The sequence below is a fragment of the Octopus bimaculoides genome, chromosome 4 (genome assembly GCF_046866305.1).
Source record: "Octopus bimaculoides isolate indiv1 chromosome 4, ASM4686630v1, whole genome shotgun sequence".
NCBI lineage: Eukaryota > Metazoa > Mollusca > Cephalopoda > Octopoda > Octopodidae > Octopus > Octopus bimaculoides.
In genome coordinates, this window is record NC_142931.1 from 108040283 (window position 1) to 108063003 (window position 22721).

At 36.2% G+C, this 22721-nt stretch overlaps 1 protein-coding gene across 3 annotated transcripts in view; it reads right to left on the bottom strand.

Moving 5' to 3' along the window:
* The window catches only part of LOC106875459 (FMRFamide receptor), a 179793-nt gene that overhangs the window by 152615 nt on the left and 4457 nt on the right, over positions 1-22721 (bottom strand). The window contains exon 1 of one of the 3 annotated variants that reach the window (XM_014923622.3): positions 10733-11445. The exons of the other annotated variants lie outside the window; for them this stretch is intronic. The gene's annotated coding sequence lies outside the window, so the exon portion shown is untranslated. Of the gene's footprint in view, positions 1-10732; positions 11446-22721 lie in introns of those variants that run through there. 3 annotated transcript variants of the gene reach the window in all.

Here is a 22721-nt window from a genome sequence, read left to right on the forward strand (position 1 = left end):
TATATATATATATATATATATATATATATATATAAGAAAAATCTTTCGGTTTCCTGAGATGGCTTACATAAAAACATAGTTTTCTTTCATTGTTTTTGCGGATTCTTAAATCCTACTTCTTGATGGTTTCAGATTTGATCCATCTTTCCGGCAACTTGCCGTCACACGTCCATGCTATTTGCTATTCGCTACAGTATTCTATGTACTGTAAGGATTTATTTCTGTATGTTTTTGGAGGAGTATTGCATAGTAGTGTGTGCAAATCATAAATTAACCATTTCATAGTATTCGTGGTTATCTGTCCAACGTTCTTTTTTGGGAGGATTGCTTTTGTTATGGGTCCATCTTTACAGCGTTTACCCTTTGACAGAAAATAGCCCATGGAGATGTGTTGATATTTCTTCCGTATTTATAATTATTATTGAAGTATAAGCGAGAGACCAAGAAGAGACAGAAATGTGGATATATATAGAGAAAGGGTTTGTATAGATATTAATAGATGCATATGTGATTAATATATGATTAAAATTTTACTCAAAGGTTACCAGTTTTCATAAAGAGGCATTGCAGTTCATATGTTTATATTTTAACACACATGTTGCTGTGGCGGCGCATCTGAGGGAAGCTATTTGTTTATACTTATAAGAAACATCTTTCTGTTTCCTGAGATGGCTTACCATAGTTTTTGCGGATTCTTAATTCCTGATTCATAATGGCTTCAAATTTGATCTACCTTCCGGCAGCTCGATGTCGTAAGTCCATGCTGCTTGCCTTTCGATGCTTCATTATTATTATTATTATTATTATTATTATTATTATTATTATTATTATTATTATTATTATTATTATCATTATTATTATTATTGTTGTTGTTGTTGTTGTTGTTGTTATTTTCTCTTTACAACATGTTTTGTTGGAGCTCTTGAAGTTGCATGTGTAACGGGCTTACTACCTGCAAACTACGGTACTATGCTATTCGTTCTTTTCAGCTATCTAATACTTTCCTGATTATTCTGGCCGTGCCTAAGAGGCAAAACATTTTCTAACAGTTCTACTGAGCGCTCTATCCCAATTTCCTTTATATTCCTCTTGATGCCTTCTGATACAGTTCCCAAGAACCCAACAATAATCGGCACTATCTTCACTTTCTTTATTTTCCATAGCCGGGCTATTTCGTACTTAAGAGTTGTATTTAATTATCTTTTCGCCTTCCTCCTCGACTATTCGTCAGTCAAAAGAGCAAGCAACATCAACTATATAGCATATGTGGTGCATCTCATCCGCCACCACTAGGTCCGGTTTGTTATGCTCTAGCACCTGATCTGTTTGATTTGGGAAATCTCAGAAGATTTTGCTAGCCTCCGACTCCACCACTCTCTACGGTTTGTGTTCATACTATGTGCTCATACTATGTCTTGCCCCCACTTTCCACACAGTTTCTAATGTAGCACTTTCACTACCTGCTCGTGTCGCCACAACCTGTAGTGGTTTTGGGTAAGTTTAGGGTATTCGTTCGATATATGGACAATGGTTTCATCCATTCCATTGTAGATTCGTCGCCACAGCAACATGTGCCTGAAAATGTAAGCACCTAAACTGGAATGCATCTATACGAAAACTGCAAACCTGTGAATAAAATTTTAATCACATACTAAACACATATTCATCCATTCATATCTATACAAACCCTCTATATATAAGCATATTGCTGTCTCTTCTTTGTTACTCGCTTATACATCAATAATACTTATAGATAGGAAAGATACATCAACACATTTCCATGGGTAGTGTTCTGCCAAAAGTAAACTCTGTAAAGACGGAGCCGTAATAAAGCCAATCAAAAAGAAACAAAAAACAGAAAGGAATGATGGATAGATAACCATGAATAATGTGAAATGGGTGATTCATGATTTACACGCATTACTTTGCGACTCATCTCTAAAAACATATGGGAATAAACACGTACAGTAAATATCCAATCAACTGAACAAAGCTCACAACATGTGGTATAGAAGTCCGATACCCAACAGAAGAACACAACCTGCACTACACAGACAATACACAATGCACAAACTAATACACAACAAGAGACTCAAATCAAACCTGATGACAAAACATACTGATGCAATACAATACTCCACAAGGACCAAAAAAAAAGACACAATATGAAATACACACATGACCAGCACAAAATTGCAGCAAGTGATGCAGTAAAAAGTTACCTGAAACTATCAAATGTCGAAAAATAATACTGGTGATGACGACAGTGACGAAAGCTTCCTTACCTCAGTTTAAGAGAGGCAAGAGTTTGCCAAGAAAATCTGATTGTAACAGCGAAAATGGGGTTGGACCTTTAAGAGACGGCCTCTCGTTCGGCATTAGCTCAGTAAAAAGGCAGATTGACCTAGGGTGTTATCCTAAGACAACATCAGCTAATAATAAAGTAAGGTGGAGCTAGTGGATCAACGAAAAAACAAGATAGTGATGCAGTGCTACTTAGAAAGTGATCCTCAAATAAGGTGCTATAGAAAACGGATGTTCACACTTTGGAGAGAGAAAGATATTTTTAAAGTGGCTGACCAGAGACAAGTAGATCAAGCTAATGTTATTAAGAGAAGAAAGTAGATGACAGAATTGGAGGTGGAAGAGATTAAAAGAGAACTGGAAAAATAATAATGGCAATACCAATAGGGAAGAGACAACTGGCACCAATACGTTAAGTGATTTAAGTCAGGAAACTTTAGATGAGTTGCAGTAAGTAATGAGTAAAGAAGTAAAAAAAAGATTGCCAGCATCAAAAGGTACCAACAGAAGGAAGCTGCTAGATATGACTAGGAAAGTAGATTCTGTTATCAGTAGGATAGATACTAAAAATAAAGGAGACACTAACTTATTAATCTATGCAGGATTGGTAGTAGTTACTAGAAGATTAGATATTACACAAGGAAAGATCAGAAAAAGCAAATGTGGAAAAGGAGACGACAAAATAAAGTGACAACTTTAAGACAAGATCTGAGTAGAACAGTAACCTGGAAATAGAAAAAGTTAGGTAACACAAGATTTAAATCTTCTCTCGAGAAAAGATACTTAGTCAAAGAGAAATGCTTTGAGACAATCATAGAAGAGTTGAAACAGCGTATCATAATAGCAGCAGGCAAGCGCTCTAGATATCACAAAAAGAATATATCAGTACCAACAGAATAGATTTTCTGAGACAGACTACAGGTGACTTCATAACCAAATAAATAATAAATAGGGAAGATGAGATACCTAATGCAGAAGAAGCTAGGAAGTTCTGGAGTAAGAGTGAGATAAGCCAGTCAATCATAATGGAGATACAGTATAGTTAAAGAAAGTGAGGGAAGAAGTAGTGAGTGAGAATCAGCCAGAGCTTACAGCAACTCGTGCATTAGGGAGTAAAGTGTTAGATAAAATGCGGAATGGGAAGAGCCCAGGACCAAATTTAGTTCAAGGATAGATTACAAAAAAGCTATATGATCCCACACTCACGGCTAAGTGAATGTCTGAGTATACTCAGTATAGTAGACACCATAAGATGATTAATTAGCTCTAGCATGAAGAAATGGAAAGTAGATCTCTACTCAGGCCACACAGACTTAGGGGAGGTTAATATCAAGAGGAATTTTCGAAGCAAACGCGTTATCCCCTTTCATATTTGTTCTATGTTTCATCTCTCTCAGTTTAGTATTAAGGAAGGCAAATGCATGGTATCAGTTCGGAAATAGTAACGGAAAATTAACCATTTGCTCTACATGGATGATCTGAAGCTCTTTAGTAAGAATGAAAAAGTGATAGATTTCTTAATACAGGCTGTAAGACTCTTCGGCAAAGATATAGGCATGGAATTTCATATAGATAAGTGTGTAATGTTAGTCATGAGAAGGGAACAGTGAAGACTACCAATTACCAGATGGTCAGACATTAAAAACATTAAAAGAAGGAGAGAGTTATAAGTATCTAGGAGTATTAGAATCTGACAGAATACCAACTATAGAACTGATATCGAAAATTGAGAAGTATATCGGAAAGGTGAGGAAGCTAATGAAATGTAAAGCTAAATGGGCCAAATCTTGTGAAGGCTGTAAATACTTGGGCAATAACTTTACTTTGTTGATTGAACAAAAACTAACTTAGCAAAGCTAGACAGAAGATCTAGGAAGAAATTCAATATAAATGGAGGACTCCACACAAGGGGAGAGTATCAAGATTATGCTTGCTTAGAAAGGAAGAGGGCTAATATCAGTAGAAGACTACGTGGAATTAACTAGAATAGATATAGGATCCTATGTAGGTAATAGTGAAGAAAGATTAAGAGCTGCGAGACTCACGGCAAGACATAGGAAAAAAAACGAAGTTAAAAATGAGAAAAAAAACAAAGGTGATCTGACTGGCAGGAGAAGACTTTGCATGGTAGATTCCCAAAGATAGTTGCAGCAAATAGTTGTAGTGAGACATGATTATATTTGCAGAAAGGGAGGCTGAAAGGAGACACTAAGTTTGTTAGTAGCTGCCCAAGATCAAGCATTGAGGACTAATTGGATAAAACTCAAGAAAGACAAAAATCAAGTAGATTATGTAGATTATGAAAATCAAAAGAGGAAAGTGGTACTCATATAGTAAGTGAATGTAACACGCTGACGCAAAAAGAGTACAAGAAAAGACATGACAACCTAGCGATAGTAATCCACTTGGAGCTAAGTAGAAAGCTAGGATTTGACCATATCGATAAACGGCATGAACATTAGCAGGAAAGTCAGCATCGCACGTGAAGAATTCGACGCACTTTACAGAATTGGTCAAAGATACCCCCATTGAAACCAACCAAATGGTGAGTCTAGATGTGATAAGTCTGTTCACCAAAGTCCCAACTGGTGAATCACTATCGGTGATTCAAGAAAAACTAGTATCAGACACGCATCTAAAAGAACGCACTAGTATACCTATAAGAAACCTGGTGGAAATGTTGACCTTCTGTGTAGAAACTACCTACTTAGTATGGACACTGATATATATCTACAAGAAGAGGGTTTAGCTATGCGTTCGCCATTATCGCCAATAATAGCCAGAACATACATGGAATACTTTGAGAATTTGGTTTTAGGCTCAACACAACTAAAAACAACCCGATAGCTGCGATATGTTGATGACACCTTTACACTCTGGCCCCACCAGGAAGATGTCCGAGTGCTGTTAGATCATGTGAATTCAATAAAGCCATCCACAAGGGAAAACAAGACAAACAGCTAGCATTCCTGGACGTATTAATAACACACACCAAGTATGGATTCAGGACATCCGTATATCGCAAGCCGAGCTTCACTGGACGATATCTCAACTTCAGTTCCCACCATCCATACAGTGTAAAGAGAGGGATTGCTCAGTGCCTAAAACGTCAAGAAAGAATATAAGTAGCGACCGTGATACCCACCACGAAGAAATGATCAAGCTATGTAACATTCTAATAAATAACATCTACCCCAAGAACATACTATCCACCCCAATTATGAAGAAAAGAGAGGATGAAGCCAATAAACTGTCCACAGTCTGTCTACCCTGTGTGAACGTCCTCTCCGAAAAGATACAAAGGATATGTGGCCCATATGACATCAGGACAGTATTCAAGAGTAACACAACACTTGGCAAATATCTCCGAGTAAAACCAAAGACTGCGTGTACTCCATCCCATGGAGCTGTGGTAGGTTGTACAAAAGCGAAACATGTCGCCCCCTCAAAATAAGGGTAGACGAACATTGCAAAGCTGTGACACGAGGAAATATTGATAAATCGGGTATAGCTGATCATGTATAGAAAAATGGAGACCACTTCCCCCTGTGGAATGAAGTTAAAATAATAGATAGAGAACACCACTGGAAAATACGAAAAACTAAAAGAAGCAGCACATATGTTAGGACACAACAACCTCCTAAGTGGACCGAGTGCAGATATGAGTAGCATATGGGTAGCGGTATTAAGGAAAGATAGGAAAATATTAAATTTATATGTAAAGATATTAAATATTAGATTTATGGATATGTAGAGAAAAGGAGTGTGGAGAGGTAATGTGGAGAAGTATTTATAATTGTGTACAGTGTCTCACTCTACTTAATCGATATAATGAAGCACTTAGCACCTGTAATCACCGTTTCTTCCATACATTCAAATTCTATCACAGACACAAATGCACAAATGACCACACAATGTACTCCCACAACTCCCCATAGGTAACCCCAACCAACTCGAGTTAGCAAATAGGTCCCCCTTCTACCATCTTCAAAATAGGTATTAACTCCTTTTTTAGAATGTTATCACTACTAACTATATTATCGCTACTAACTATATTATCACTACTAACTCTATTCTCTTATTTTGCTTCCTTCCTATGATACTATTCTCCAAATGCCAGCAATACCATCACCACCTACAGGTTCCTTCATATCCTAACACTGTACACAATTATAAATGCTTCTCCACATTACCTCTCCACACTCCTTTTCTCTACCTATCCATTTCTTTACTAAACTTATACATCCACCCCCAAATTCTTCCCTTTGCTCTCTCTCCTTCTTCCTTCCTTCCTGTCACTATAACTGACCTAACGATCGTTTACTACTACAAACTGTATCTCCAATTACTTCCTCTTCCCTTCCTTCCTGTCTTAAGGCTTGACATCTTAATCCTACACACATCTCTCACTGGATTCGGACTATCCTTTTGAGTAAACAACGCACAGAATATACTGAATACGATATGATATATATCCACCTTTCCAACTACAATTATCTCCGGAAAATACCCACAAGGATTCTTTACATGGATGTCTACTGTTGGAATGGAACTATACTCCAAGTATTTTCTCTTCTTTGTTCTTTCTTCTATGCATCGCTCTCACTTCTTACTACATATCTCCTCTTATAGATGTAATAATCCATTCTTCTACTATTACCGTCTCCGATGAAGGGATACATTGGATTTTTCCAGAAACTGCTGTAAGACTTTATACATAAAATATAATTCTACCTTTGCCATTGGTCTCTTTATCTTATTCTTTCTTTACATGTACACACGCTAATACACGACCCATGTTATATTTCCCACTCATGTTGCAACCACGTCAGGGGCAAAACTAGTCGGTATACAGCAATTACTCGGTATTACCTATATCCTTAGGGTTTGGTTAACTCCAATACCCTTCATAACCTATATATATATATATATATATATATATATATATATATATATATATATATATATATATATATATATATATATATATATATATATATATATATATGTATATATATATATATGTGTGTGTGTGTGTGTGTGTGTGTAATAGAGCCGGAGTTAGAGGTGAAGGTTGATGAGATAAATGGCAAAGAGAGCATCGTTCGAATGAGAAAGGGAGGGGGTGATAGATGAATAACGAAGGCAGGAGTGAAAAAGCTGATAAACGGCGTTTGAAGTGTGAGTACGTGTCCATATATGTGCGTGCACAAGAGAACCATGTGAAACTTTACATATATATGTAAAGTAAAGAAAGTATAAAAAATAATCCAAAATCCTTGTCTGATATCGGATCAATTCTAAAATCTAATCAGTTCATGCCAGGCACGAAGCCAAACATCCCTGAAAGTTTCATCCGAATCAATCCAGTGGTTCTTGAGATATCTGGTCCACGGACAAACAAACAAATAAACACGACTTAAAGCGGAGGTAATAATAAATGCAGAATGTATGTTGAGAGGGGTGAAACGGTATAGCACATCATTAACGAATGCCCGAAATTGGCACAACGCGAATACAAAAGACATGACAATATGCCAAGAATGATTGATTGGGAGTTTTGTGAAAATCACGCCCTACAAAGAGCAAACCCCAGAACCAATCACCGAGATTGAAAATTGCAAATTCCTGTGGGACACAATGATTCAGTGCCATCACCTGACCAAACATCGGAAACTAAACATTGTTGTGGTAGAAAAAAACGAAAGAAGCTGCATGATAATCAACATAGTATGTCCCGATGACAACATCATCAAAGAGGAAGAAGAAAAATTGAACAACTATGAGCATGCGAACTGAGAAATAGGAAGCTCGTGGTCAATGAGGAGAGTAGACGTGGTACCAATAGTAATTGGCACATTTTGAAGTATCAGCACTCATCTTCCAACATAGTTCAAAAAGAGTTCAAAAAGATTGGTACAAATGCAAAGGTAGAAAAACTACAAAAATCAGCATTGCTTGGAACTGCAAGAATTCTTCGCAAAGTTCTTGAGACATAACCAGTAGTTAGTTGGACCTTAGTCTGCTAGCTGTGGACAGCTGATACTTTCTATTATACCCAGCAAAATAAACGGTGAGTTTGCATCAATTAATAATAATGATTATGATAATGATGATTTCGTTATTCACCACTAAGGGTTGACAAAAGACGTTGGGGACATTACAAGGCAATACAATGTAGGTTACATAAAAAGTGTGCAAAATGTAAAAAATAACAAAAACAGTAACAATATATATTTTAACTATGAAAAACGCCCCAAAAGTTGACTACGCAAGGTTGTTCGTGACCCCCCCCCCCGAATCACGGTCACCCTGGCCACTAGAGAAAGTCCCCTTGCCATATCGTCTTTTTTAAATCTACAGGCTCCTCGAACGTATCTTGCCACATTCACCTATCTTTCCAGAACGTATCTTGCAACATTCACTCACCTTTCCAGAAAATTACTGAGAGGTAGTACTTCTCTCTCTAGCCTCACTTTTCTTTTCAAGAGGAAAGTATGTCTTAATCCCTTTCAATCTGGTCTAACATACAACCTCTTTCGTTCACGAAGGCCACCAGACAAAAATAAACACTGCTTGCCCTACAAAAACTATGCCTATCTCCATTAGAATACACATATTTCAAAGACGCTCATTCTTTTCACATATCCTCTACCTGGTATGGACGGCTGTAACCGACATGCTGAACAGAACTTGTATGTGGACACAGCTACTATGTTAATACAATCCATTGTCTCTTGTATATGGATATTAAATTTTATGCAGCAGATGATAATCAAATAGAAACGCTACTACGGATAGTACACGGATTTATCATAGAGATCAGTATTTGATTCGACTTAGAAAAGAGGAAACTAGAAAAGAGAAAACTATTTAAGAAAAGTGATATCGTAGTAGATAAAGAAACAGAAATAAGATAACTAAACTAAACGCAGACATACAAACTACATAGGAATCAATGAACCAGATACAGTACAAAACGCAAAATCAAAGAAAAGATAAGGGAGGAATATTATAGACGAATTAGACTTTAAGCAGTTTTATGCAAAGGAAAACATAAAACATTAACCAACACTACTCTAGCTGTCTAGTCATAAGTTAGTTGTTATATTCTTGACTGGATTCTAAATCAACTAAGAAAGTTAGAGAGTTGAACAAGAAAAAAATTGACTGTATTTACAATACGCCTCTCAAACTCTGACAGAGAAAGGTTATAAATATATAACAAATTGACAGCAGTAGAGGCCCTATACGACAAGAACTACCATTAAATATCACATCCACCGCAGAACTTCAAGAATATCTAATTCAGAATCAAGGAAAACTGATACGAATAGCCATAAAGCATGAAGAAACCACAAAAAAAAATCGTTTTCTCTCTTCAACGAAAGAAAAATACACAAAGCAGAGAGAATAATGATGATAATTATGAAGAAGAAATATAGCAATAAAAGCTGTAAAGCAGCTAAAATCTAAGCTAAAACTACAACTACAGAATGTTAAGATAAAACAAGACCCCAAAAACCCATTACATGGCGCAGACATTGGAATAAACCGAACAGAAAAGATTTAAATAAAGTAAAATCCCAACATTGGCTGAAAAGCGTGGGTCTAGAAGCAGAGATTAAAAGGTTTGTTATTGCGGCACAAGATCATATCCTCTCCATCAGGGACCACAAAAAACATGCTATGAAACAGAATACAATAAGTAACTGCACAATATAAGTCAATCCAGGGTAAGAAACAATAAATCACATTTTCTCTGAGTATCTAGTCTTGGTCAAGAAAGAATATACTCACAAACATGACAGGATAGAAAATTATCTTCAACAAAGACAAAAATTATGAAACAGAGGCTGAATGAAAAATGAAAGGAAGATGAAAAACAAAGAAGGACATTTAATAATAGACATTGCAAAAATGATAAAATCTAAGATTTGAGCTTAATTATGTGTATAGAATGCCTTGATAAAGCGAAGGTGAAGAAACCTCTAAAAGGCGAATACCTGAAAAACACAATTGGTTACAAGTAGACAAGGAAAAATCGCAAACTACCTAAAAGGACAGGATTTGACCTTGAGATTGAAGGGCTCTTGATTGCGGTACGGAATCAAATCCTACAAGATATTCCAAAGGAGCATGCCAGAAAGCAGAGTGCGGTGATTGACTGTAGAGTATATAGAAATATGGAAAAAACAATAATTAACCAAAATGTTTTGGAGTGACGTATCTTATCTAAAAAGAATAATACATCCAATGGTATGAGAGACATACGATTTACAAACACTGAAAGTAATGCTAGCATAATGACACTGATAGTAATGCTAGCATAATGAAAAATCAACAGAAATAAACGATATATGTAAAAGCATTGTTATTTGAGAAAATACTCTCTGGTTGCAACGAAATAGAGAAATGTATCACCTACTTCCTTGTCGGTTCTTGGATAAATTCCTTAGGCGAGTAGGTACTGCCTTTCCGACACACCTCGTTCATTGCTCCATGGTTTCCTTGCACTAGTTCACATCGAGAACCTCCGTATGAACCACAACATTAGTAGATGATTGTAGTGAGAAGGCTATCGTCATTGTTTTCGCTGTTGATATGTCATTTTTGTTTTTATATTTTAGTTAGTGTTTTCAGTATTTATTATCATTTTTATTTTATTTATTTTTTTGTTGGTATTTTCCAATATTCGAAGATAAGCTGTCTTTAATTTTCGCGAAGTCACTTTCTTGAAATATATTTTCCTGTTTGAAAATGAATGGATATGGTGTGTGTAAATTTGTGTTATTAAAACTAATGTTACGACTCTTGTGGCGACCTCCTCCTATTGTTATTTATCGTGCGAGTAAATCATTGCAAATGGCCGCTGAAAGAAAGAAACAATCTAGAAATCGGTTTTGAGAATCATTTATCAAGAACAAGTGCACTGCAGTGCGCTATCAAAATAATTCGAAACCGTTTGTCGGTAAGCAAGCCAACAACCCATTTCTGAATAGATCATCCGTTAAAAAAGTACTTTTCACTCTAGAGTTCTGACTCAGACATTCCTTTCCTCGAACATTCAGCTATCCTCCTCCTCCTTCTCCTCCTCCTCCTCCTCCTCCTCCTCCTCCTCCTACTACTACTACTACTACTACTACTGCTGCTGCTGCTGCTGCTGCTACTACTACTACTACTACTACTACTACAACTACTACTACTACTACTACTACTACTACTACTACTACTACAACTACAACTACTACTACTACTACTACTACTACTACTACTACTACTACTACTACTACTACTATCACGTGCGGATACTGATCGTCTATATATGAAGAGAGCAAATAGAGGAAGAGAGCTGATAAGTGTGGAAGACTGCGTGCGTATCTAACTCGAGAGCTCAATGAGATACCAAGCCCAAAGTAAGGAAATCTTGCTAGTGACAGTTAAAGCAGAGAAAAAAAGTAAAAAAAAGGAAGAAGTGCAAAAAGGACATGAAGAAGAATTACACAAGAAGGGACTACACAATCAATTCCATGCAGCCACAGCAGAAGTTAGTTACTGGAAAAAATAGGTGGGATTGGCTGATGAAAGAAACACTGAAAGAAGAGACCGAGAGCACTATACTGGCAGCGCAAGACCAAGCTTTAGCCACGAACCCTAGGAATGAGCAAGTGTCTCCGCTGTGCCGCATCTTCAATAGAGTGGATGAAACCATTGTCCATATCACAAACGAATGCCCTAGACTTGCCCAAAACCACTACAAGTTGTGGCGTCACAATCAGGTAGCGAAAGTGCTACATTGGAAGCTGTGTGAAAAGGGGGTGGGCTAGAGAGAGGCAAGTCGTGGTATGAGCACAAATCGCAGAGTGTGGCGGATTCGGAGACTGGCTAAATCCACTGGGATTTCCCAATCCAAACCCATGAGGTGATAGAGAGCATACATACCAGACCTAGTGGTGGTGGATAAGATGCACCACATATGCTATATAGTTGATGTTGCATGCCCCTTTGACATACAAATAATCAAGAAGGTAGGCAAAAAGATAAATAAATACAACCCTCTTGCGTATGAAATAACCAGGCTATGGAAAATGAAGGTGAAGATAGTGCCAATTATTGTTGGGTCCTTGGGAACAGTAATCATCAAGAGGAATATAAAGGAAATTGAAACAGAGCGCTCACTAGAACTGTTATTAAAACTTTTGCCTCATTGGGAAGGCTAGAATAATCAGGAAAGTATTAAATAGCTGAAAAGAATGGGTAGCATGGTACCATATGTTGCAGGTAGTAAGCTCGCTACGCATGTAAGACTCCAGGAGCTGAAATAAAACGTGATGAAGAGAAATAATAATAAAGGTTTAAAATTTTGAAGCAAGATCAGCAGGTTCGGAGTAAAGGGCTAGTCGATTATCCAAATTGCTCAAGTGGTACTTATTTTCTCGTTGTAGAAAGAATGAAAACAAGCTCAAGGTCGTCAAATTTTGAACTCATAACATAAAGAACGACAAAATACCGCCCTGTAAGTGGTCAACAATCTAACGAATCTTATGACCTTGGCGTTGTTATAATCGTAATATCCAGCAGGAGACCGCCTGGAGAGCGGTCTTTCTGCTAACAATACTAATGACTCTTTCTACTATAGGCACAAGGCCTGAAATTTTGATGGAGGGGATGCTATTCGGTTACGTTTAAGCCAATACTCGACTGGTGCTTAATTGATCTACCCCGAAGGGATGAGAAGTAACGTCGACCTCGGCGGAATTTGAAAAAACATAACGCCGGAATAATCGGCTTGAAGTATTTTGTCCTGCTTACTAACAATCCTGCTAGATCGCCGCCATAACAGCCGACGAGAGAGACGAATCCCTAATGTGTATGGAATTACATGGTCAGTTCCACTGTGAAACCAACAAATTAAAAGACAGGAAGCATCATGGAGGTGGCTCAATAAATGTAACCTAAAAAAGAATACTGAAAGCCTAATCATTGCTGCCCAAGACTAGGCATTGAAAACCAACTCAGTGAAAAGATATATATATATATACCGCATAAGTGCAACGGACCTCTACAAAGCGGAGGAGCGTTGAAAGCGTGTCTCCCATTGTTAGTGCTTGTGAAAGTTTTGCCCAAAACCTCTACTGGCTACTATGCCGTAAGTATGGATATGAGGTTACAGGTGCTTTGTACCAACACACACCGGAAAAGGTAATCGAGGAAAAGAGAGGGCAAAAATCCTCTGGGACTTTGACTTCCAGACAGACAAGGTGTTAGATCACCGAAAGCCGGATATAGTAACCTTTAAGAGGGAGAAACAAGAGTGCCTAATAATAGACGTGGCAGTGCCTCCAATCGACCAAACATTGTGGGCAAGATCAAAATGTCTCAACAAAGGAATACGTAAAGCTTTCTCACTAAAAAGATCTGCAAATTGAAATCACAAAAATGTGGAAGCTTTCTACTAAAGGCACAAGCCCTGAAATTTTGAGGGAGTGAACAAGTCGATTATTTCCCCACTAACAGGGAAATGAAGATTCGACCAGATATTGTTGTCTAGCAGTAGACGAAAAGAAATACCGCTTAACCGACGAACTGGTCATAAGGGTGGATAGTATGTTTTTTCCGAGAAATAGACGAAAACAATTATGATAAATAAGCAAATGAATAAGTAAACAATTAAATAAAAAGTGACTCTTCATATTAAGAACTGAAAATAAACGTTCAATAATTAGGGATCTATGATATGAGAGGATTTCAGAATGGTTAAAAAAAGACAACAAAGTATCAATATATTACTCAGAACGAATGAAACAACGGTTAAAAGTATGAAAAGAAGCATGGACATTTAGTACAAACATGAAAATGCTTGGGACAGGCACAGGGTCCTATTACTCAGCAGTCAAATTTGGGGATTTTTATAAAAGGAAACAGTTAACCACTGTGAGTTATGTAATTGAGTAAGTTACATCATCTTAAAATATATGGCATTGAGCAATTGGGTCCTATCTTAAAAATCAATTATAATTGTTGTAACTAAAAGTCACTGTAGAAATTCAACGGTAATTTTAAAAACTATAAAATTGTTAGAAGTTTATGCAGGACCATAAAATATATAATTCCTTTGAAATCATTAGATTTTAAAGCGTTTGATGCCTAAGATAGCGTAAGATACGTAAGTAGTACTGAAGATACAGTCTCAAAAGAAAACGCTAATATTACTGGCACTTATCATCTCTTCAATCTATTATGTACATCAAATAGAACGACATCGAAGTATAATCAATCTCTAATATTGTTCTAATACGGGATTACATTGATAAAACTTGAACAAATTATAATACATTATACTATACAATAATTTTCATGCTAGACAAAAGTATATGTGGTTGGAACTGGACCTTGTGTACCAGTGAATGAAGTGCAGTAGACGACAATCTGAGCTGTGAAGCCACAATACACACATACACGCACACACACACACACACACACACACACACACACACACACACACACACACACACACACACACACACACACACAGATACATTTCGAAAGAAAGAATTTTTGTTGTTTGATACCATTGATTCTGATACTTCAGTGGTACTTTATGTGATCGACATCGAAAGTTGATGTTAGCTGGATTTGAATTCAGAATATAAAGAGGGAAAAGAAAAACTGCAAAACCTTTTTCCTTTTTGGTAATGATTCTGCCAATTAAACTCCATTACAACTATAATTTGGATGTGACGTAGGTGGATGTGTGTGCGCGCGTGTTTGTGTGTGCGTGTGTATGTGTGTGTATGTGTGTGTATAGGTATGTATGTATATATAACTGTATCTACATATAACTGTATCTTGGTAGGTATGTGAATAATAATACACGCACTGGTTCTATTTCACGTTATTTAATATTACAATATTACAGGGAAGCAATTAACGAGTTGATTAATAAGTTAATCAAGTGTTTGAGGGATCGTTCGATCAATTAATCAATCAGCTACCTTCGTCAGAGTTCTTTCGTCGCCATTTAGTTACGCAGCATTGACATGCTCTCTTTATTTCAGGTCTGTCGTCTGTCTCCTAGTTTTACAGATTTCATATTTATATTTTGAGGATATGGAAGAAAGAGTGTGTGAGAAAGAGAAAGATAAAGAGAGAGGGAGAGAGAGATAAAGAGATAGAAAGACGGCGATAGATAGATAAATAGATAGGTAGATAGAAAGGGAAAGGAAGAGAGAGAAAGCGAATGAAAGAGGATGTGCGTACTTGCATGTCTCCTTGTGTGTGTAGTTAGGGATTCTGTGGGAAGTGTGAATGGTTAAAACCTTATTCATTTATTCCATGGTTAGTGTGTATTTTATAGTATGTGACATATGCACAGTGATAACAATAACGATAGCCTCGTCACCACAACCACCAATAGCATTTCATAAATGTGTTAAGTGCACTTTTCTTTCGTTTGTCCTCTCACTCGTATACATACACACATACTGGTCGTCTACTCGTGATCGAGGAAAACCATTACTGACCATTAAGAACATGCACATACATACATACATACATGCATAGATACATATCTAAATACATACATATATATATATACACACACAAACATGCACATACACACACACACACACACACACACACACACACACACATATATATACACATATATATATACATATACATATATATATACACATAGGCACACATTTTTGGTTGGTTTCATTCCAAAGGAATTTCCTGTTTTTCCACATAAAACTATTGGTGGTACTGTTAATCCACGAATAAAGAATATTTATCCACCAGATATAAGTGTTGAGTACTGGGTGTGTGTGCGTTGTGTTTGCATGTATGTGTATATATATATATATATATATATACATACAAATATATATGATTTTTTTAATATTTGCATATTATTTTTAAAATAATACAAATAATATAAATGTTTGTGTCTATAACATCTTATTCTCAAATTCGTTCGATAGTTTCTCAGTCAATCGTTCAAAGAATAAAATTAATAATGCGTGTATAATAAGCTATAACTTTAGTTTTTTTCTTCCTTAATTGAAGCGCTACATATGTAGACTATAGCAGTGTAGTAGAATAATTATATGTCATGGCGCACTTTACACCTAGAGAATTGATCCGTTGTGCATCATGCTCCAAAATTATATAGAAAAGTTCTCAATTTGCGATATTTGTGATAAGCAATAACATCGAGTAATTCACACATAAAATGAACAGACAAATTATCGCCTAAAAGTAAGCAAAAAAAAAAAAAGACAGAGAGAGAGAGAGACAGAGAGGGGGATAGAAAGAAAGATAGAAATGGAAAAGGAAAAGTGATACAAGTGTACAGTTTGTACACTTGTATCACTAAATTATTACTAAATACAAAATATTTATTTCGTATATAGTAATAATAGTATTAAAAATAAAATTCGAAAACGTCTGATGCATTTATGATAATTCAATTATGTTGTTTTTTTTAAATAGGTGCAAGTTGTAGTGATTCATGCATTGTTTTTATTAACAAGTATTTCTTATGATATATAGAAAAATAAAGAAAATACAAATTTTATTAATGCAAATTTCCTAAAAGCGTAACCTATAAAAACCTTATAGATTTCCCATATATTTATAGTTCATGTAACTTGCCTTATAAACATACGTTCTCAAATTAACAAATAAAATTGCCAGAAAGCACTGATACACGTGACTGCATATTTGAACATACATATCATCGGATGACGAATCTGATCCAGTTAATTGCATCTAACACTATTATTCTCCTTCTCTTGTTCACTGTCCATAGGCAAGAAAATAAATTTTCACGTGCGAACAAGGGAGAATTACGAAATCCTTCGACTTCAAGAAGATAGCTGCTAAATCTCTCTTTCAAATCAAATCTCATCCTCTTAAACAGAGTAAGAAAAATAAAGGTTAAAAGCTAATGACTAGAATACGTTTGTTCGTAGCTAGTCTCAAGAGTTGACATGATGTGGAAAATCAATCATGTACACTTTCATCGTCAAGACATTGCGGTCGCTGTAGTTACTAAAATATACGAAGCCGCACCCACTTCTATTGAAACATTGATCAACAAAAAAGTCATTCACTGAACTATAATTTCCTTGACAGCCCTAAAAAGACTGGATACTCATGACTAGATCACTTTAATCATAGATTTTGCTCAATCTAACTTAATAGAAGCAAAGACAAGTAACAACTTTTTCGAAATTTCAATAAGGTAAATAATATATTATTATGGTTTAGCTGTAGTTTTATTTATCATAAAATGCTTCATTGATGACTATCCCAATGTAGTCACTCCTTTTACTTTTATTTAGAACAATTGATTGCAGCTGAAGGGAAAATCGTCTGCTATTACTTGCACCTGAACAACCACATAGAGAATTACTTGCTGGTCAAGGTATCTTCTTTAATAGTTAAATCTTAACACAGTAAACAGTTGAAATATTGATTTAAAATTTGGGGACAAGGTCTCAATTTCGTGGGGAGGAATAAGTCAAACCCAGTGATTAACTGATATTTATTTTGTCGCCTCCAAAAGACTGAAAGACTGGTGCACCAGTATGTCTGCTGTCAAATGACTGAAACAAGTAAAAGAGAGAAGATATATATATATATCCTTCTCGATATGGACGTACTGCCAGAACTTCCATGTCAAGCAAGACATAATGATTGCCGTATGGTATTAATACTCTTTCTGCCACATGGCGGCGAACTGGCAGAAACGTTAGTACGCCGGGCGAAATGCTTAGCGGTATTTCGTCTGTCTTTACGTTCTGAGTGCAAATTCTGCCGAAGTCGATTTTGTCTTTCATCCTTTCGGAGTCGATAAATTAAGTATCAATTGCGTACTGGGGTTGATCTAATCGACTGGTCCATCCCCAAAAATTTCGGGCGTTGTGCCTAGACTAGAAAATAATAATGTTTCTGTTACTAATTTTATACATGCTGCCTTCTCAGTTTTTTGGCGTTTCTTCTCTTATTCAAATATTTTTTAGTTCGTTATATATTGTTTGTGCCTGATGAATGTTTGAGATATTTCTCAACGTATGAAACTATTAATAATTCTTAAAGGACATGTATTGTATAGTTTAAAGAAATAATATATACATATATATACACACACGCGTATATATATATATATATATATATATATATATATATATATATATATACACACACATATTGACTCTCTTCGTTAACCTTCGAGATGAGAGTTTCACAATTTCTTGCTGAACAAACACACAATTAATTTGTTTATAGGGACCAAATGTTTGTGTTGCACATAAGACCACACGTTCCATAAAAGTGACAGTGCTCGAAAATGTGCACAAATGTGTCACACGTCGAAATGAACGCAGAACAACGTGAAATATAGTATTTTGCTCATAAAGGCACCACGCAACATCCGGACTTGGAAGCGAACCATGATCATATGTGCAGCACCTTAACCAATAGGTCACGCGCCTCCACTTCAATAGATGTCTGTGTTGTTTAATATGTAGCATTTCTTTGAAATGCTTGTCGTGATTTTAAGTAATAAGTAAATTCAGCTAACTTATGAAGCTACGCAAACTTTTTCCGTAATAATATGTGCAAATAGTCTCTATTTAATGTAAAGTTAATCAGAATGATGCAAAAACATAATTTAGCCTCATAATTCAGTCACTATTAAGTCATACAACATCGACTCGATAATTGATTGCAGCGCAAATCGAAGTCAAATAATACCAGCGTAAACAATATTAATAATGATAAAATCATTATTTGAACAATTCACACTGAATCCAATGTATATATATATATATATACAGATCGGTCGCTATCGGACGCCGACGAAGGGAAATAACCCTGAAACCCGGGTCCGTTCGTGCTACAGATCTCGATGGGAGGGATAAATTCCCTTGGCAAAACAAACAGGACACAGAAGTGTGTCGATAAGCCAGCTGGAGGAGATGTCCTCCTGGGGCTAAAAGCAACAGTAACATCCACCCCTAGGGGTCAGCCACATTTAAGTGGCAATATACTTCACTTTATCGTGCAGTTACTGTTAATACCTAATTTAGAGAATTAACATTAATAATATATATATATATATATATATATATATATATATATATATATATATATATATATATATATATATATATATATATACATATATATATATATATATATATATATATATACATATATGTATACACACACACACACACACACACACACACACACACACACAAACATATATATATATATACATATATATATATATATATATATATATATATATATATATATATGCATATGTATATATCATGTACTGTTCCATGAAAAAAGTACTCCATCTGGAGAGAGATAAATATTTAAAGGACACAATACATATAGACACATACATTCACACCTACATTTACTTTCGTGAATACATACATACGAATGTATATGTAAGTATATACATACATATACGCGTGTCTATATATATAGATAATTGCATGTGTATGTACGTATGTTTATATAACAATAGGACCCAAGTGAAACAGGTTTACTTGCATTCGAAAGAGATGCAAAACTACAGCGTTCTCTTTGATCCGCTTAATAAAAAACTTCAACTTGAATATATAACGTTTATTGGTACACACACATATATGGATGTATATTTATATTATATATGTATATGATTATACGTACATATGTAAGTACATATATATATATAATATACATACATATACATATATATATATGTGTGTATATATGTGTGTGTAGATGTGTGTGTAGATGTGTGTGTATGTATGCATTTCAATACGTGTATGTGTGCGCACGTAAAGGCATACATAGATGTGCATGTGTATGGTGAGATCTTTGCGCGCATGCATGTGTGTTCATGTAAGTACGTGAGTGTGTGTGCATGCGTTGTCACGTGGATGTGTGTGCGTGCGTGTGTGTGCGTATGTGAGTGCGTGCGTGTGTGTGCGTATGTGAGTGTGTGTGTCACAGGTGAAGTTAAACCTTCGTATAGACGTATACTTGATTGAATCAAGGTTGTTCGCATGCGTTGCAATTTGATAAGATGCTTGCTTCCCGGTTACATGGTTCCGGGTTCAATCCCATTGCGTGGGACTTTGGGCAAGTGTCTTCTACTATAGCCTCGGGCCGACCAAAGCCTTGTGAGTGGATTTGGTAGACGGAAACTGAAAGAAGCCCGTCGTATATATGTATATATGCATATATATGTTTGTGTGTGTATATGTTTGTGTGTCTGTGCTTGTCCCCCAACGTCGCTTGACAACCGATGCTGGTGTGTTACGTCCCCGTAACCTAGCGGTTCGGCAAAAGAGACCGATAGCATAAGTACTAGGCTTACAAAGAATAAGTTCTGGGGTCAATTTGGTCGACTAAAGGTGGTGCTCCAGCCTGGGCGCAGTCAAATGACTGAAACAAGTATAAGAGTAAAAGAGTAAAGAGAGTATATATAATTATATATATATATATATATATATATATATATATATATGCGTGTGTGTCTTTGTGTCTGTGATTGTCCCCCTCCACGGCTTGACAACCGCTGTTGGTGTGTTTACGACCCCGTAAGACCGATGGAATAACTACAATGCGTGAAAAAGAAAATTAATCCTGGGATCGATTTGTTCGACTAAAACCTTTCAAAGTGATGCCCCAGTATGGCCGCAGTCAAATGACTAAAACAAGTAAAAGATGAAAGATATACACAAACATGAGTATATGTGTAGATATTAATGTCTCTCTTGCTCTCTCTCTCTCTTTCTGTCTCTCTCTCTTTCTGTCTCTCTCTCTTTCTCTGTATTCGTATAGGTGTGTGTGTGTGTGTGTGTGTGTGTGTGTGTGTGTGTGTTTGCGTGTGTGTGTTTGTTTGCGTGTACATATGTTTCTGATGGTGATAGACGAGGTGTGGTTGCTATTTTTAGCAATGCAACCGACCGATTCGACTCTCTGTCATTGGCGGATGTATATAAACGTGTGCATGTATATACATGTCTGTGCCTGTCTGTGTGTGAGTATGTGAGCGTGTGTGAATATTTGACTATGTATGTCAGTGTCTGCGCGTACGTGGATCCGTGTGTACGTCATCGTCTGAGCGTGTGTAGCCGAAACTTGTTTGTCTGCATGTGAGCGTGTGGTGTGAATGCGTATGCGATTAAGTGTGTGTGTATGTGTGTGAGTTGGTATGTGAGTGTGTGAAGGATGAACATTACATGCAATTTCAATATGAATGAAAGAAAATGCTCTATCTTTTCATATTTAAGCACTCACACATACGCACACACGTACACAAACACACACACACACACGAGAATACATTAACACATACAAAGCTCTTACACCAGAATGTTGCTGACAGTGACTTCGAAGTTTCGGCCAACTAACCCATCGTCGGATTGTGACAGCTGAAACTTAGAAGTCACTATCAACAACATCTTTAAGAATTATAAATTTGTACTCTACAGAAGTACAGATTAACGCAGATTAATGTAAAATTGCTTTTAATATAACTGAACATAAATGAAAACATTAATATATATACATATAGGTTCAGCCCCACTTCGTTGAACCTTGTGAATGGATTTGATAGACGGAAACTGAAAGAAGCTCGTCGTATATAAATCTGTGTGTGTGTGTATATATATATATATATATATATATATATATATATATATATATATATATATATATATATATATAGATGTGTGTGTGTTTGTATTTTTGTGTCTGTGTTTGTCTCCCCATCACCAATTGACAACCAGTGTCGATATGCTTGCGTCGTCGTACAATAGCAGTTCGGCAAAACGGACTGACAGAATAAGCGCCATACTTAGAAAATAAGGTTGATTCATTCAACTGAAATTTTCAAAGCGGTACCTCGGCATGGCCGCAGCCTAATGAATAAAACAAAAAAAAACGAAAGATATATATATGTGTGTGTGTGTGTATATAAGTATGTATGCATGTATGTATATATATATATATATATATGTGTATACACACACACACACACACACACACACATACATATATATATATATATATATATATATATATATATATGTAGATAGAGAGAGAGAAAGAGAGAGAGAGAGATGTACAATGGGTTCGGTGCTAATGGTAAGGATACTAAATGGGGTGGTAATGTTGCTGGTAGAGGTGGTATTGGAAAGGATGCTGGTGCTGGTGGTGGGGGTCGTGGGTGGGTGTCGTGATAGTAGTAGTGAACTGTAGTTTTTTCAGTGGTATTTTTCTTTGGTTTATGATCAGTGTTGCCATCCTCATCACTACCGGGCACCACACACAGTTTCATACGCGCGCGCATGCATATGCATGTGTATATATGTACACACACACATGAGTTTATATAC